Here is a 13,765-nt window from a genome sequence, read left to right as displayed (position 1 = left end):
CTCAGAGGTAGGGTTTAGGGTTCCGGGCTTAAGTGTATAATTTCGCGGTTAGGGTTTAGGGCTCAGGGCTTGGGCTTAGGGCTCAGGGCTGGGGCTGGATGTGAGGGTTTAAGGCCCGTTTATAGGGTTAAAGGGCCACTAGTAGGGTTTAGCGCTCAGCGGTAGGGTTTAGGGTTCCGGGCTTAAGTGTATAATTTCGCGGTTAGGGTTTAGGGCTCAGGGCTCGGGCTTAGGGCTCAGGGCTGGGGCTGGATGTGAGGGTTTAAGGTCCGTTTTTAGGGTTTAAGGGTCACTAGTAGGGTTTAGGGCTCAGAGGTAGGGTTTAGGGTTCCGGGCTCGAGTGTATTATTTCGTTGTTAGGGTTTAGGGCTCAGGGCTCGGGCTTAGGGCTCAGGGCTGGGGCTGGATGTGAGGGTTTAAGGTCCGTTTTTAGGGTTTAAGGGTCACTAGTAGGGTTTAGGGCTCAGAGGTAGGGTTTAGGGTTCCGGGCTCGAGTGTATAATTTCGTTGTTAGGGTTTAGGGCTCAGGGCTCGGGCTTAGGGCTCAGGGCTGGGGCTGGATGTGAGGGTTTAAGGCCCGTTTTTAGGGTTTAAGGGCCACTAGTAGGGTTTAGGGCTCAGAGGTAGGGTTTAGGGTTCCGGGCTCGAGTGTATAATTTCGTTGTTAGGGTTTAGGGCTCAGGGCTCGGGCTTAGGGCTCAGGGCTGGGGCTGGATGTGAGGGTTTAAGGCCCGTTTATAGGGTTAAAGGGCCACTAGTAGGGTTTAGGGCTCAGAGGTAGGGTTTAGGGTTCCGGGCTCGAGTGTATAATTTCGTTGTTAGGGTTTAGGGCTCAGGGCTCGGGCTTAGGGCTCAGGGCTGGGGCTGGATGTGAGGGTTTAAGGCCCGTTTATAGGGTTAAAGGGCCACTAGTAGGGTTTAGCGCTCAGCGGTAGGGTTTAGGGTTCCGGGCTTAAGTGTATAATTTCGCGGTTAGGGTTTAGGGCTCAGGGCTCGGGCTTAGGGCTCAGGGCTGGGGCTGGATGTGAGGGTTTAAGGCCCGTTTATAGGGTTAAAGGGCCACTAGTAGGGTTTAGCGCTCAGCGGTAGGGTTTAGGGTTCCGGGCTCGAGTGTATAACTTCGTTGTTAGGGTTTAGGGCTCAGGGCTCGGGCTTAGGGCTCAGGGCTGGGGCTGGATGTGAGGGTTTAAGGCCCGTTTTTAGGGTTTAAGGGCCACTAGTAGGGTTTAGGGCTCAGAGGTAGGGTTTAGGGTTCCGGGCTCGAGTGTATAACTTCGTTGTTAGGGTTTAGGGCTCAGGGCTCGGGCTTAGGGCTCAGGGCTGGGGCTGGATGTGAGGGTTTAAGGCCCGTTTTTAGGGTTTAAGGGTCACTAGTAGGGTTTAGGGCTCAGAGGTAGGGTTTAGGGTTCCGGGCTTAAGTGTATAATTTCGCGGTTAGGGTTTAGGGCTCAGGGCTTGGGCTTAGGGCTCAGGGCTGGGGCTGGATGTGAGGGTTTAAGGCCCGTTTTTAGGGTTTAAGGGCCACTAGTAGGGTTTAGGGCTCAGAGGTAGGGTTTAGGGTTCCGGGCTCGAGTGTATTATTTCGTTGTTAGGGTTTAGGGCTCAGGGCTCGGGCTTAGGGCTCAGGGCTGGGGCTGGATGTGAGGGTTTAAGGCCCGTTTATAGGGTTAAAGGGCCACTAGTAGGGTTTAGCGCTCAGCGGTAGGGTTTAGGGTTCCGGGCTTAAGTGTATAATTTCGCGGTTAGGGTTTAGGGCTCAGGGCTTGGGCTTAGGGCTCAGGGCTGGGGCTGGATGTGAGGGTTTAAGGCCCGTTTTTAGGGTTTAAGGGCCACTAGTAGGGTTTAGGGCTCAGAGGTAGGGTTTAGGGTTCCGGGCTTAAGTGTATAATTTCGCGGTTAGGGTTTAGGGCTCAGGGCTTGGGCTTAGGGCTCAGGGCTGGGGCTGGATGTGAGGGTTTAAGGCCCGTTTATAGGGTTAAAGGGCCACTAGTAGGGTTTAGCGCTCAGCGGTAGGGTTTAGGGTTCCGGGCTTAAGTGTATAATTTCGCGGTTAGGGTTTAGGGCTCAGGGCTCGGGCTTAGGGCTCAGGGCTGGGGCTGGATGTGAGGGTTTAAGGTCCGTTTTTAGGGTTTAAGGGTCACTAGTAGGGTTTAGGGCTCAGAGGTAGGGTTTAGGGTTCCGGGCTCGAGTGTATAACTTCGTTGTTAGGGTTTAGGGCTCAGGGCTCGGGCTTAGGGCTCAGGGCTGGGGCTGGATGTGAGGGTTTAAGGCCCGTTTTTAGGGTTTAAGGGCCACTAGTAGGGTTTAGGGCTCAGCGGTAGGGTTTAGGGTTCCGGGCTTAAGTGTATAATTTCGCGGTTAGGGTTTAGGGCTCAGGGCTCGGGCTTAGGGCTCAGGGCTGGGGCTGGATGTGAGGGTTTAAGGTCCGTTTTTAGGGTTTAAGGGTCACTAGTAGGGTTTAGGGCTCAGAGGTAGGGTTTAGGGTTCCGGGCTTAAGTGTATAATTTCGCGGTTAGGGTTTAGGGCTCAGGGCTTGGGCTTAGGGCTCAGGGCTGGGGCTGGATGTGAGGGTTTAAGGCCCGTTTATAGGGTTAAAGGGCCACTAGTAGGGTTTAGCGCTCAGCGGTAGGGTTTAGGGTTCCGGGCTTAAGTGTATAATTTCGCGGTTAGGGTTTAGGGCTCAGGGCTCGGGCTTAGGGCTCAGGGCTGGGGCTGGATGTGAGGGTTTAAGGTCCGTTTTTAGGGTTTAAGGGTCACTAGTAGGGTTTAGGGCTCAGAGGTAGGGTTTAGGGTTCCGGGCTCGAGTGTATTATTTCGTTGTTAGGGTTTAGGGCTCAGGGCTCGGGCTTAGGGCTCAGGGCTGGGGCTGGATGTGAGGGTTTAAGGTCCGTTTTTAGGGTTTAAGGGTCACTAGTAGGGTTTAGGGCTCAGAGGTAGGGTTTAGGGTTCCGGGCTCGAGTGTATAATTTCGTTGTTAGGGTTTAGGGCTCAGGGCTCGGGCTTAGGGCTCAGGGCTGGGGCTGGATGTGAGGGTTTAAGGCCCGTTTATAGGGTTAAAGGGCCACTAGTAGGGTTTAGCGCTCAGCGGTAGGGTTTAGGGTTCCGGGCTTAAGTGTATAATTTCGCGGTTAGGGTTTAGGGCTCAGGGCTTGGGCTTAGGGCTCAGGGCTGGGGCTGGATGTGAGGGTTTAAGGCCCGTTTTTAGGGTTTAAGGGCCACTAGTAGGGTTTAGGGCTCAGAGGTAGGGTTTAGGGTTCCGGGCTCGAGTGTATAACTTCGTTGTTAGGGTTTAGGGCTCAGGGCTCGGGCTTAGGGCTCAGGGCTGGGGCTGGATGTGAGGGTTTAAGGCCCGTTTATAGGGTTAAAGGGCCACTAGTAGGGTTTAGGGCTCAGAGGTAGGGTTTAGGGTTCCGGGCTCGAGTGTATAACTTCGTTGTTAGGGTTTAGGGCTCAGGGCTCGGGCTTAGGGCTCAGGGCTGGGGCTGGATGTGAGGGTTTAAGGCCCGTTTTTAGGGTTTAAGGGTCACTAGTAGGGTTTAGGGCTCAGAGGTAGGGTTTAGGGTTCCGGGCTCGAGTGTATTATTTCGTTGTTAGGGTTTAGGGCTCAGGGCTCGGGCTTAGGGCTCAGGGCTGGGGCTGGATGTGAGGGTTTAAGGTCCGTTTTTAGGGTTTAAGGGTCACTAGTAGGGTTTAGGGCTCAGAGGTAGGGTTTAGGGTTCCGGGCTTAAGTGTATAATTTCGCGGTTAGGGTTTAGGGCTCAGGGCTTGGGCTTAGGGCTCAGGGCTGGGGCTGGATGTGAGGGTTTAAGGCCCGTTTATAGGGTTAAAGGGCCACTAGTAGGGTTTAGCGCTCAGCGGTAGGGTTTAGGGTTCCGGGCTTAAGTGTATAATTTCGCGGTTAGGGTTTCAGGGCTCGGGATTAGGGCTCAGGGCTGGGGCTGGATGTGAGGGTTTAAGGTCCGTTTTTAGGGGTTAAGGGCCACTAGTAGGGTTTAGGGCTCAGAGGTAGGGTTTAGGGTTCCGGGCTCGAGTGTATAATTTCGTTGTTAGGGTTTAGGGCTCAGGGCTCGGGCTTAGGGCTCAGGGCTGGGGCTGGATGTGAGGGTTTAAGGCCCGTTTTTAGGGTTTAAGGGCCACTAGTAGGGTTTAGGGCTCAGAGGTAGGGTTTAGGGTTCCGGGCTCGAGTGTATTATTTCGTTGTTAGGGTTTAGGGCTCAGGGCTCGGGCTTAGGGCTCAGGGCTGGGGCTGGATGTGAGGGTTTAAGGCCCGTTTTTAGGGTTTAAGGGCCACTAGTAGGGTTTAGGGCTCAGAGGTAGGGTTTAGGGTTCCGGGCTCGAGTGTATTATTTCGTTGTTAGGGTTTAGGGCTCAGGGCTCGGGCTTAGGGCTCAGGGCTGGGGCTGGATGTGAGGGTTTAAGGCCCGTTTTTAGGGTTTAAGGGCCACTAGTAGGGTTTAGGGCTCAGAGGTAGGGTTTAGGGTTCCGGGCTCGAGTGTATAACTTCGTTGTTAGGGTTTAGGGCTCAGGGCTCGGGCTTAGGGCTCAGGGCTGGGGCTGGATGTGAGGGTTTAAGGCCCGTTTTTAGGGTTTAAGGGTCACTAGTAGGGTTTAGGGCTCAGAGGTAGGGTTTAGGGTTCCGGGCTCGAGTGTATTATTTCGTTGTTAGGGTTTAGGGCTCAGGGCTCGGGCTTAGGGCTCAGGGCTGGGGCTGGATGTGAGGGTTTAAGGCCCGTTTTTAGGGTTTAAGGGTCACTAGTAGGGTTTAGGGCTCAGAGGTAGGGTTTAGGGTTCCGGGCTCGAGTGTATAACTTCGTTGTTAGGGTTTAGGGCTCAGGGCTCGGGCTTAGGGCTCAGGGCTGGGGCTGGATGTGAGGGTTTAAGGCCCGTTTATAGGGTTAAAGGGCCACTAGTAGGGTTTAGCGCTCAGCGGTAGGGTTTAGGGTTCCGGGCTCGAGTGTATAACTTCGTTGTTAGGGTTTAGGGCTCAGGGCTCGGGCTTAGGGCTCAGGGCTGGGGCTGGATGTGAGGGTTTAAGGTCCGTTTTTAGGGTTTAAGGGTCACTAGTAGGGTTTAGGGCTCAGAGGTAGGGTTTAGGGTTCCGGGCTCGAGTGTATTATTTCGTTGTTAGGGTTTAGGGCTCAGGGCTCGGGCTTAGGGCTCAGGGCTGGGGCTGGATGTGAGGGTTTAAGGCCCGTTTATAGGGTTAAAGGGCCACTAGTAGGGTTTAGCGCTCAGCGGTAGGGTTTAGGGTTCCGGGCTCGAGTGTATAACTTCGTTGTTAGGGTTTAGGGCTCAGGGCTCGGGCTTAGGGCTCAGGGCTGGGGCTGGATGTGAGGGTTTAAGGCCCGTTTTTAGGGTTTAAGGGCCACTAGTAGGGTTTAGGGCTCAGAGGTAGGGTTTAGGGTTCCGGGCTCGAGTGTATTATTTCGTTGTTAGGGTTTAGGGCTCAGGGCTCGGGCTTAGGGCTCAGGGCTGGGGCTGGATGTGAGGGTTTAAGGTCCGTTTTTAGGGTTTAAGGGCCACTAGTAGGGTTTAGGGCTCAGAGGTAGGGTTTAGGGTTCCGGGCTCGAGTGTATAATTTCGTTGTTAGGGTTTAGGGCTCAGGGCTCGGGCTTAGGGCTCAGGGCTGGGGCTGGATGTGAGGGTTTAAGGCCCGTTTATAGGGTTTAAGGGCCACTAGTAGGGTTTAGCGCTCAGCGGTAGGGTTTAGGGTTCCGGGCTTAAGTGTATAATTTCGCGGTTAGGGTTTCAGGGCTCGGGATTAGGGCTCAGGGCTGGGGCTGGATGTGAGGGTTTAAGGTCCGTTTTTAGGGGTTAAGGGCCACTAGTAGGGTTTAGGGCTCAGAGGTAGGGTTTAGGGTTCCGGGCTCGAGTGTATAATTTCGTTGTTAGGGTTTAGGGCTCAGGGCTCGGGCTTAGGGCTCAGGGCTGGGGCTGGATGTGAGGGTTTAAGGCCCGTTTTTAGGGTTTAAGGGCCACTAGTAGGGTTTAGCGCTCAGCGGTAGGGTTTAGGGTTCCGGGCTTAAGTGTATAATTTCGCGGTTAGGGTTTCAGGGCTCGGGATTAGGGCTCAGGGCTGGGGCTGGATGTGAGGGTTTAAGGCCCGTTTTTAGGGTTTAAGGGCCACTAGTAGGGTTTAGGGCTCAGAGGTAGGGTTTAGGGTTCCGGGCTCGAGTGTATTATTTCGTTGTTAGGGTTTAGGGCTCAGGGCTCGGGCTTAGGGCTCAGGGCTGGGGCTGGATGTGAGGGTTTAAGGTCCGTTTTTAGGGTTTAAGGGCCACTAGTAGGGTTTAGGGCTCAGAGGTAGGGTTTAGGGTTCCGGGCTCGAGTGTATAATTTCGTTGTTAGGGTTTAGGGCTCAGGGCTCGGGCTTAGGGCTCAGGGCTGGGGCTGGATGTGAGGGTTTAAGGCCCGTTTATAGGGTTTAAGGGCCACTAGTAGGGTTTAGCGCTCAGCGGTAGGGTTTAGGGTTCCGGGCTTAAGTGTATAATTTCGCGGTTAGGGTTTCAGGGCTCGGGATTAGGGCTCAGGGCTGGGGCTGGATGTGAGGGTTTAAGGTCCGTTTTTAGGGGTTAAGGGCCACTAGTAGGGTTTAGGGCTCAGAGGTAGGGTTTAGGGTTCCGGGCTCGAGTGTATAATTTCGTTGTTAGGGTTTAGGGCTCAGGGCTCGGGCTTAGGGCTCAGGGCTGGGGCTGGATGTGAGGGTTTAAGGCCCGTTTATAGGGTTTAAGGGCCACTAGTAGGGTTTAGCGCTCAGCGGTAGGGTTTAGGGTTCCGGGCTTAAGTGTATAATTTCGCGGTTAGGGTTTCAGGGCTCGGGATTAGGGCTCAGGGCTGGGGCTGGATGTGAGGGTTTAAGGTCCGTTTTTAGGGGTTAAGGGTCACTAGTAGGGTTTAGGGCTCAGAGGTAGGGTTTAGGGTTCCGGGCTCGAGTGTATAATTTCGTTGTTAGGGTTTAGGGCTCAGGGCTCGGGCTTAGGGCTCAGGGCTGGGGCTGGATGTGAGGGTTTAAGGCCCGTTTTTAGGGTTTAAGGGCCACTAGTAGGGTTTAGGGCTCAGAGGTAGGGTTTAGGGTTCCGGGCTCGAGTGTATAACTTCGTTGTTAGGGTTTAGGGCTCAGGGCTCGGGCTTAGGGCTCAGGGCTGGGGCTGGATGTGAGGGTTTAAGGCCCGTTTTTAGGGTTTAAGGGCCACTAGTAGGGTTTAGGGCTCAGAGGTAGGGTTTAGGGTTCCGGGCTCGAGTGTATAACTTCGTTGTTAGGGTTTAGGGCTCAGGGCTCGGGCTTAGGGCTCAGGGCTGGGGCTGGATGTGAGGGTTTAAGGCCCGTTTTTAGGGTTTAAGGGCCACTAGTAGGGTTTAGGGCTCAGAGGTAGGGTTTAGGGTTCCGGGCTTAAGTGTATAATTTCGCGGTTAGGGTTTAGGGCTCAGGGCTCGGGCTTAGGGCTCAGGGCTGGGGCTGGATGTGAGGGTTTAAGGTCCGTTTTTAGGGTTTAAGGGTCACTAGTAGGGTTTAGGGCTCAGAGGTAGGGTTTAGGGTTCCGGGCTCGAGTGTATAACTTCGTTGTTAGGGTTTAGGGCTCAGGGCTCGGGCTTAGGGCTCAGGGCTGGGGCTGGATGTGAGGGTTTAAGGCCCGTTTTTAGGGTTTAAGGGCCACTAGTAGGGTTTAGGGCTCAGAGGTAGGGTTTAGGGTTCCGGGCTCGAGTGTATAACTTCGTTGTTAGGGTTTAGGGCTCAGGGCTCGGGCTTAGGGCTCAGGGCTGGGGCTGGATGTGAGGGTTTAAGGTCCGTTTTTAGGGTTTAAGGGTCACTAGTAGGGTTTAGGGCTCAGAGGTAGGGTTTAGGGTTCCGGGCTCGAGTGTATTATTTCGTTGTTAGGGTTTAGGGCTCAGGGCTCGGGCTTAGGGCTCAGGGCTGGGGCTGGATGTGAGGGTTTAAGGCCCGTTTATAGGGTTAAAGGGCCACTAGTAGGGTTTAGCGCTCAGCGGTAGGGTTTAGGGTTCCGGGCTTAAGTGTATAATTTCGCGGTTAGGGTTTAGGGCTCAGGGCTCGGGCTTAGGGCTCAGGGCTGGGGCTGGATGTGAGGGTTTAAGGCCCGTTTATAGGGTTAAAGGGCCACTAGTAGGGTTTAGCGCTCAGCGGTAGGGTTTAGGGTTCCGGGCTCGAGTGTATAACTTCGTTGTTAGGGTTTAGGGCTCAGGGCTCGGGCTTAGGGCTCAGGGCTGGGGCTGGATGTGAGGGTTTAAGGCCCGTTTTTAGGGTTTAAGGGCCACTAGTAGGGTTTAGGGCTCAGAGGTAGGGTTTAGGGTTCCGGGCTCGAGTGTATAACTTCGTTGTTAGGGTTTAGGGCTCAGGGCTCGGGCTTAGGGCTCAGGGCTGGGGCTGGATGTGAGGGTTTAAGGCCCGTTTTTAGGGTTTAAGGGTCACTAGTAGGGTTTAGGGCTCAGAGGTAGGGTTTAGGGTTCCGGGCTTAAGTGTATAATTTCGCGGTTAGGGTTTAGGGCTCAGGGCTCGGGCTTAGGGCTCAGGGCTGGGGCTGGATGTGAGGGTTTAAGGCCCGTTTTTAGGGTTTAAGGGTCACTAGTAGGGTTTAGGGCTCAGAGGTAGGGTTTAGGGTTCCGGGCTCGAGTGTATAACTTCGTTGTTAGGGTTTAGGGCTCAGGGCTCGGGCTTAGGGCTCAGGGCTGGGGCTGGATGTGAGGGTTTAAGGCCCGTTTTTAGGGTTTAAGGGCCACTAGTAGGGTTTAGGGCTCAGAGGTAGGGTTTAGGGTTCCGGGCTCGAGTGTATTATTTCGTTGTTAGGGTTTAGGGCTCAGGGCTCGGGCTTAGGGCTCAGGGCTGGGGCTGGATGTGAGGGTTTAAGGCCCGTTTTTAGGGTTTAAGGGTCACTAGTAGGGTTTAGGGCTCAGAGGTAGGGTTTAGGGTTCCGGGCTCGAGTGTATAACTTCGTTGTTAGGGTTTAGGGCTCAGGGCTCGGGCTTAGGGCTCAGGGCTGGGGCTGGATGTGAGGGTTTAAGGCCCGTTTTTAGGGTTTAAGGGCCACTAGTAGGGTTTAGCGCTCAGCGGTAGGGTTTAGGGTTCCGGGCTTAAGTGTATAATTTCGCGGTTAGGGTTTCAGGGCTCGGGATTAGGGCTCAGGGCTGGGGCTGGATGTGAGGGTTTAAGGTCCGTTTTTAGGGGTTAAGGGCCACTAGTAGGGTTTAGGGCTCAGAGGTAGGGTTTAGGGTTCCGGGCTCGAGTGTATAATTTCGTTGTTAGGGTTTAGGGCTCAGGGCTCGGGCTTAGGGCTCAGGGCTGGGGCTGGATGTGAGGGTTTAAGGCCCGTTTTTAGGGTTTAAGGGCCACTAGTAGGGTTTAGGGCTCAGAGGTAGGGTTTAGGGTTCCGGGCTCGAGTGTATAACTTCGTTGTTAGGGTTTAGGGCTCAGGGCTCGGGCTTAGGGCTCAGGGCTGGGGCTGGATGTGAGGGTTTAAGGCCCGTTTTTAGGGTTTAAGGGCCACTAGTAGGGTTTAGGGCTCAGCGGTAGGGTTTAGGGTTCCGGGCTTAAGTGTATAATTTCGCGGTTAGGGTTTAGGGCTCAGGGCTCGGGCTTAGGGCTCAGGGCTGGGGCTGGATGTGAGGGTTTAAGGTCCGTTTTTAGGGTTTAAGGGTCACTAGTAGGGTTTAGGGCTCAGAGGTAGGGTTTAGGGTTCCGGGCTTAAGTGTATAATTTCGCGGTTAGGGTTTAGGGCTCAGGGCTTGGGCTTAGGGCTCAGGGCTGGGGCTGGATGTGAGGGTTTAAGGCCCGTTTATAGGGTTAAAGGGCCACTAGTAGGGTTTAGCGCTCAGCGGTAGGGTTTAGGGTTCCGGGCTTAAGTGTATAATTTCGCGGTTAGGGTTTAGGGCTCAGGGCTCGGGCTTAGGGCTCAGGGCTGGGGCTGGATGTGAGGGTTTAAGGCCCGTTTATAGGGTTAAAGGGCCACTAGTAGGGTTTAGCGCTCAGCGGTAGGGTTTAGGGTTCCGGGCTCGAGTGTATAACTTCGTTGTTAGGGTTTAGGGCTCAGGGCTCGGGCTTAGGGCTCAGGGCTGGGGCTGGATGTGAGGGTTTAAGGCCCGTTTTTAGGGTTTAAGGGTCACTAGTAGGGTTTAGGGCTCAGAGGTAGGGTTTAGGGTTCCGGGCTCGAGTGTATAATTTCGTTGTTAGGGTTTAGGGCTCAGGGCTCGGGCTTAGGGCTCAGGGCTGGGGCTGGATGTGGGGGTTTAAGGTCCGTTTTTAGGGTTTAAGGGCCACTAGTAGGGTTTAGGGCTCAGAGGTAGGGTTTAGGGTTCCGGGCTCGAGTGTATTATTTCGTTGTTAGGGTTTAGGGCTCAGGGCTCGGGCTTAGGGCTCAGGGCTGGGGCTGGATGTGAGGGTTTAAGGCCCGTTTTTAGGGTTTAAGGGCCACTAGTAGGGTTTAGGGCTCAGAGGTAGGGTTTAGGGTTCCGGGCTCGAGTGTATAACTTCGTTGTTAGGGTTTAGGGCTCAGGGCTCGGGCTTAGGGCTCAGGGCTGGGGCTGGATGTGAGGGTTTAAGGCCCGTTTTTAGGGTTTAAGGGTCACTAGTAGGGTTTAGGGCTCAGAGGTAGGGTTTAGGGTTCCGGGCTCGAGTGTATTATTTCGTTGTTAGGGTTTAGGGCTCAGGGCTCGGGCTTAGGGCTCAGGGCTGGGGCTGGATGTGAGGGTTTAAGGCCCGTTTTTAGGGTTTAAGGGTCACTAGTAGGGTTTAGGGCTCAGAGGTAGGGTTTAGGGTTCCGGGCTCGAGTGTATAACTTCGTTGTTAGGGTTTAGGGCTCAGGGCTCGGGCTTAGGGCTCAGGGCTGGGGCTGGATGTGAGGGTTTAAGGCCCGTTTATAGGGTTAAAGGGCCACTAGTAGGGTTTAGCGCTCAGCGGTAGGGTTTAGGGTTCCGGGCTCGAGTGTATAACTTCGTTGTTAGGGTTTAGGGCTCAGGGCTCGGGCTTAGGGCTCAGGGCTGGGGCTGGATGTGAGGGTTTAAGGTCCGTTTTTAGGGTTTAAGGGTCACTAGTAGGGTTTAGGGCTCAGAGGTAGGGTTTAGGGTTCCGGGCTCGAGTGTATTATTTCGTTGTTAGGGTTTAGGGCTCAGGGCTCGGGCTTAGGGCTCAGGGCTGGGGCTGGATGTGAGGGTTTAAGGCCCGTTTATAGGGTTAAAGGGCCACTAGTAGGGTTTAGCGCTCAGCGGTAGGGTTTAGGGTTCCGGGCTTAAGTGTATAATTTCGCGGTTAGGGTTTCAGGGCTCAGGGCTCGGGCTTAGGGCTCAGGGCTGGGGCTGGATGTGAGGGTTTAAGGCCCGTTTATAGGGTTAAAGGGCCACTAGTAGGGTTTAGGGCTCAGAGGTAGGGTTTAGGGTTCCGGGCTCGAGTGTATAATTTCGTTGTTAGGGTTTAGGGCTCAGGGCTCGGGCTTAGGGCTCAGGGCTGGGGCTGGATGTGAGGGTTTAAGGCCCGTTTATAGGGTTAAAGGGCCACTAGTAGGGTTTAGCGCTCAGCGGTAGGGTTTAGGGTTCCGGGCTTAAGTGTATAATTTCGCGGTTAGGGTTTAGGGCTCAGGGCTCGGGCTTAGGGCTCAGGGCTGGGGCTGGATGTGAGGGTTTAAGGCCCGTTTATAGGGTTAAAGGGCCACTAGTAGGGTTTAGCGCTCAGCGGTAGGGTTTAGGGTTCCGGGCTCGAGTGTATAACTTCGTTGTTAGGGTTTAGGGCTCAGGGCTCGGGCTTAGGGCTCAGGGCTGGGGCTGGATGTGAGGGTTTAAGGCCCGTTTTTAGGGTTTAAGGGCCACTAGTAGGGTTTAGGGCTCAGAGGTAGGGTTTAGGGTTCCGGGCTCGAGTGTATAACTTCGTTGTTAGGGTTTAGGGCTCAGGGCTCGGGCTTAGGGCTCAGGGCTGGGGCTGGATGTGAGGGTTTAAGGCCCGTTTTTAGGGTTTAAGGGCCACTAGTAGGGTTTAGGGCTCAGAGGTAGGGTTTAGGGTTCCGGGCTCGAGTGTATAACTTCGTTGTTAGGGTTTAGGGCTCAGGGCTCGGGCTTAGGGCTCAGGGCTGGGGCTGGATGTGAGGGTTTAAGGCCCGTTTTTAGGGTTTAAGGGTCACTAGTAGGGTTTAGGGCTCAGAGGTAGGGTTTAGGGTTCCGGGCTTAAGTGTATAATTTCGCGGTTAGGGTTTAGGGCTCAGGGCTCGGGCTTAGGGCTCAGGGCTGGGGCTGGATGTGAGGGTTTAAGGCCCGTTTTTAGGGTTTAAGGGTCACTAGTAGGGTTTAGGGCTCAGAGGTAGGGTTTAGGGTTCCGGGCTCGAGTGTATAACTTCGTTGTTAGGGTTTAGGGCTCAGGGCTCGGGCTTAGGGCTCAGGGCTGGGGCTGGATGTGAGGGTTTAAGGCCCGTTTTTAGGGTTTAAGGGCCACTAGTAGGGTTTAGGGCTCAGCGGTAGGGTTTAGGGTTCCGGGCTTAAGTGTATAATTTCGCGGTTAGGGTTTAGGGCTCAGGGCTCGGGCTTAGGGCTCAGGGCTGGGGCTGGATGTGAGGGTTTAAGGTCCGTTTTTAGGGTTTAAGGGTCACTAGTAGGGTTTAGGGCTCAGAGGTAGGGTTTAGGGTTCCGGGCTTAAGTGTATAATTTCGCGGTTAGGGTTTAGGGCTCAGGGCTTGGGCTTAGGGCTCAGGGCTGGGGCTGGATGTGAGGGTTTAAGGCCCGTTTATAGGGTTAAAGGGCCACTAGTAGGGTTTAGCGCTCAGCGGTAGGGTTTAGGGTTCCGGGCTTAAGTGTATAATTTCGCGGTTAGGGTTTAGGGCTCAGGGCTCGGGCTTAGGGCTCAGGGCTGGGGCTGGATGTGAGGGTTTAAGGCCCGTTTATAGGGTTAAAGGGCCACTAGTAGGGTTTAGCGCTCAGCGGTAGGGTTTAGGGTTCCGGGCTCGAGTGTATAACTTCGTTGTTAGGGTTTAGGGCTCAGGGCTCGGGCTTAGGGCTCAGGGCTGGGGCTGGATGTGAGGGTTTAAGGCCCGTTTTTAGGGTTTAAGGGTCACTAGTAGGGTTTAGGGCTCAGAGGTAGGGTTTAGGGTTCCGGGCTCGAGTGTATAATTTCGTTGTTAGGGTTTAGGGCTCAGGGCTCGGGCTTAGGGCTCAGGGCTGGGGCTGGATGTGGGGGTTTAAGGTCCGTTTTTAGGGTTTAAGGGCCACTAGTAGGGTTTAGGGCTCAGAGGTAGGGTTTAGGGTTCCGGGCTCGAGTGTATTATTTCGTTGTTAGGGTTTAGGGCTCAGGGCTCGGGCTTAGGGCTCAGGGCTGGGGCTGGATGTGAGGGTTTAAGGCCCGTTTTTAGGGTTTAAGGGTCACTAGTAGGGTTTAGGGCTCAGAGGTAGGGTTTAGGGTTCCGGGCTCGAGTGTATAACTTCGTTGTTAGGGTTTAGGGCTCAGGGCTCGGGCTTAGGGCTCAGGGCTGGGGCTGGATGTGAGGGTTTAAGGCCCGTTTTTAGGGTTTAAGGGCCACTAGTAGGGTTTAGGGCTCAGAGGTAGGGTTTAGGGTTCCGGGCTCGAGTGTATTATTTCGTTGTTAGGGTTTAGGGCTCAGGGCTCGGGCTTAGGGCTCAGGGCTGGGGCTGGATGTGAGGGTTTAAGGTCCGTTTTTAGTGTTTAAGGGTCACTAGTAGGGTTTAGGGCTCAGAGGTAGGGTTTAGGGTTCCGGGCTTAAGTGTATAATTTCGCGGTTAGGGTTTAGGGCTCAGGGCTTGGGCTTAGGGCTCAGGGCTGGGG

The sequence above is a fragment of the Lissotriton helveticus genome, chromosome 1_1, assembly GCF_964261635.1.
Source record: "Lissotriton helveticus chromosome 1_1, aLisHel1.1, whole genome shotgun sequence".
Taxonomy (NCBI): domain Eukaryota; kingdom Metazoa; phylum Chordata; class Amphibia; order Caudata; family Salamandridae; genus Lissotriton; species Lissotriton helveticus.
This window is presented reverse-complemented; position numbering follows the sequence as displayed.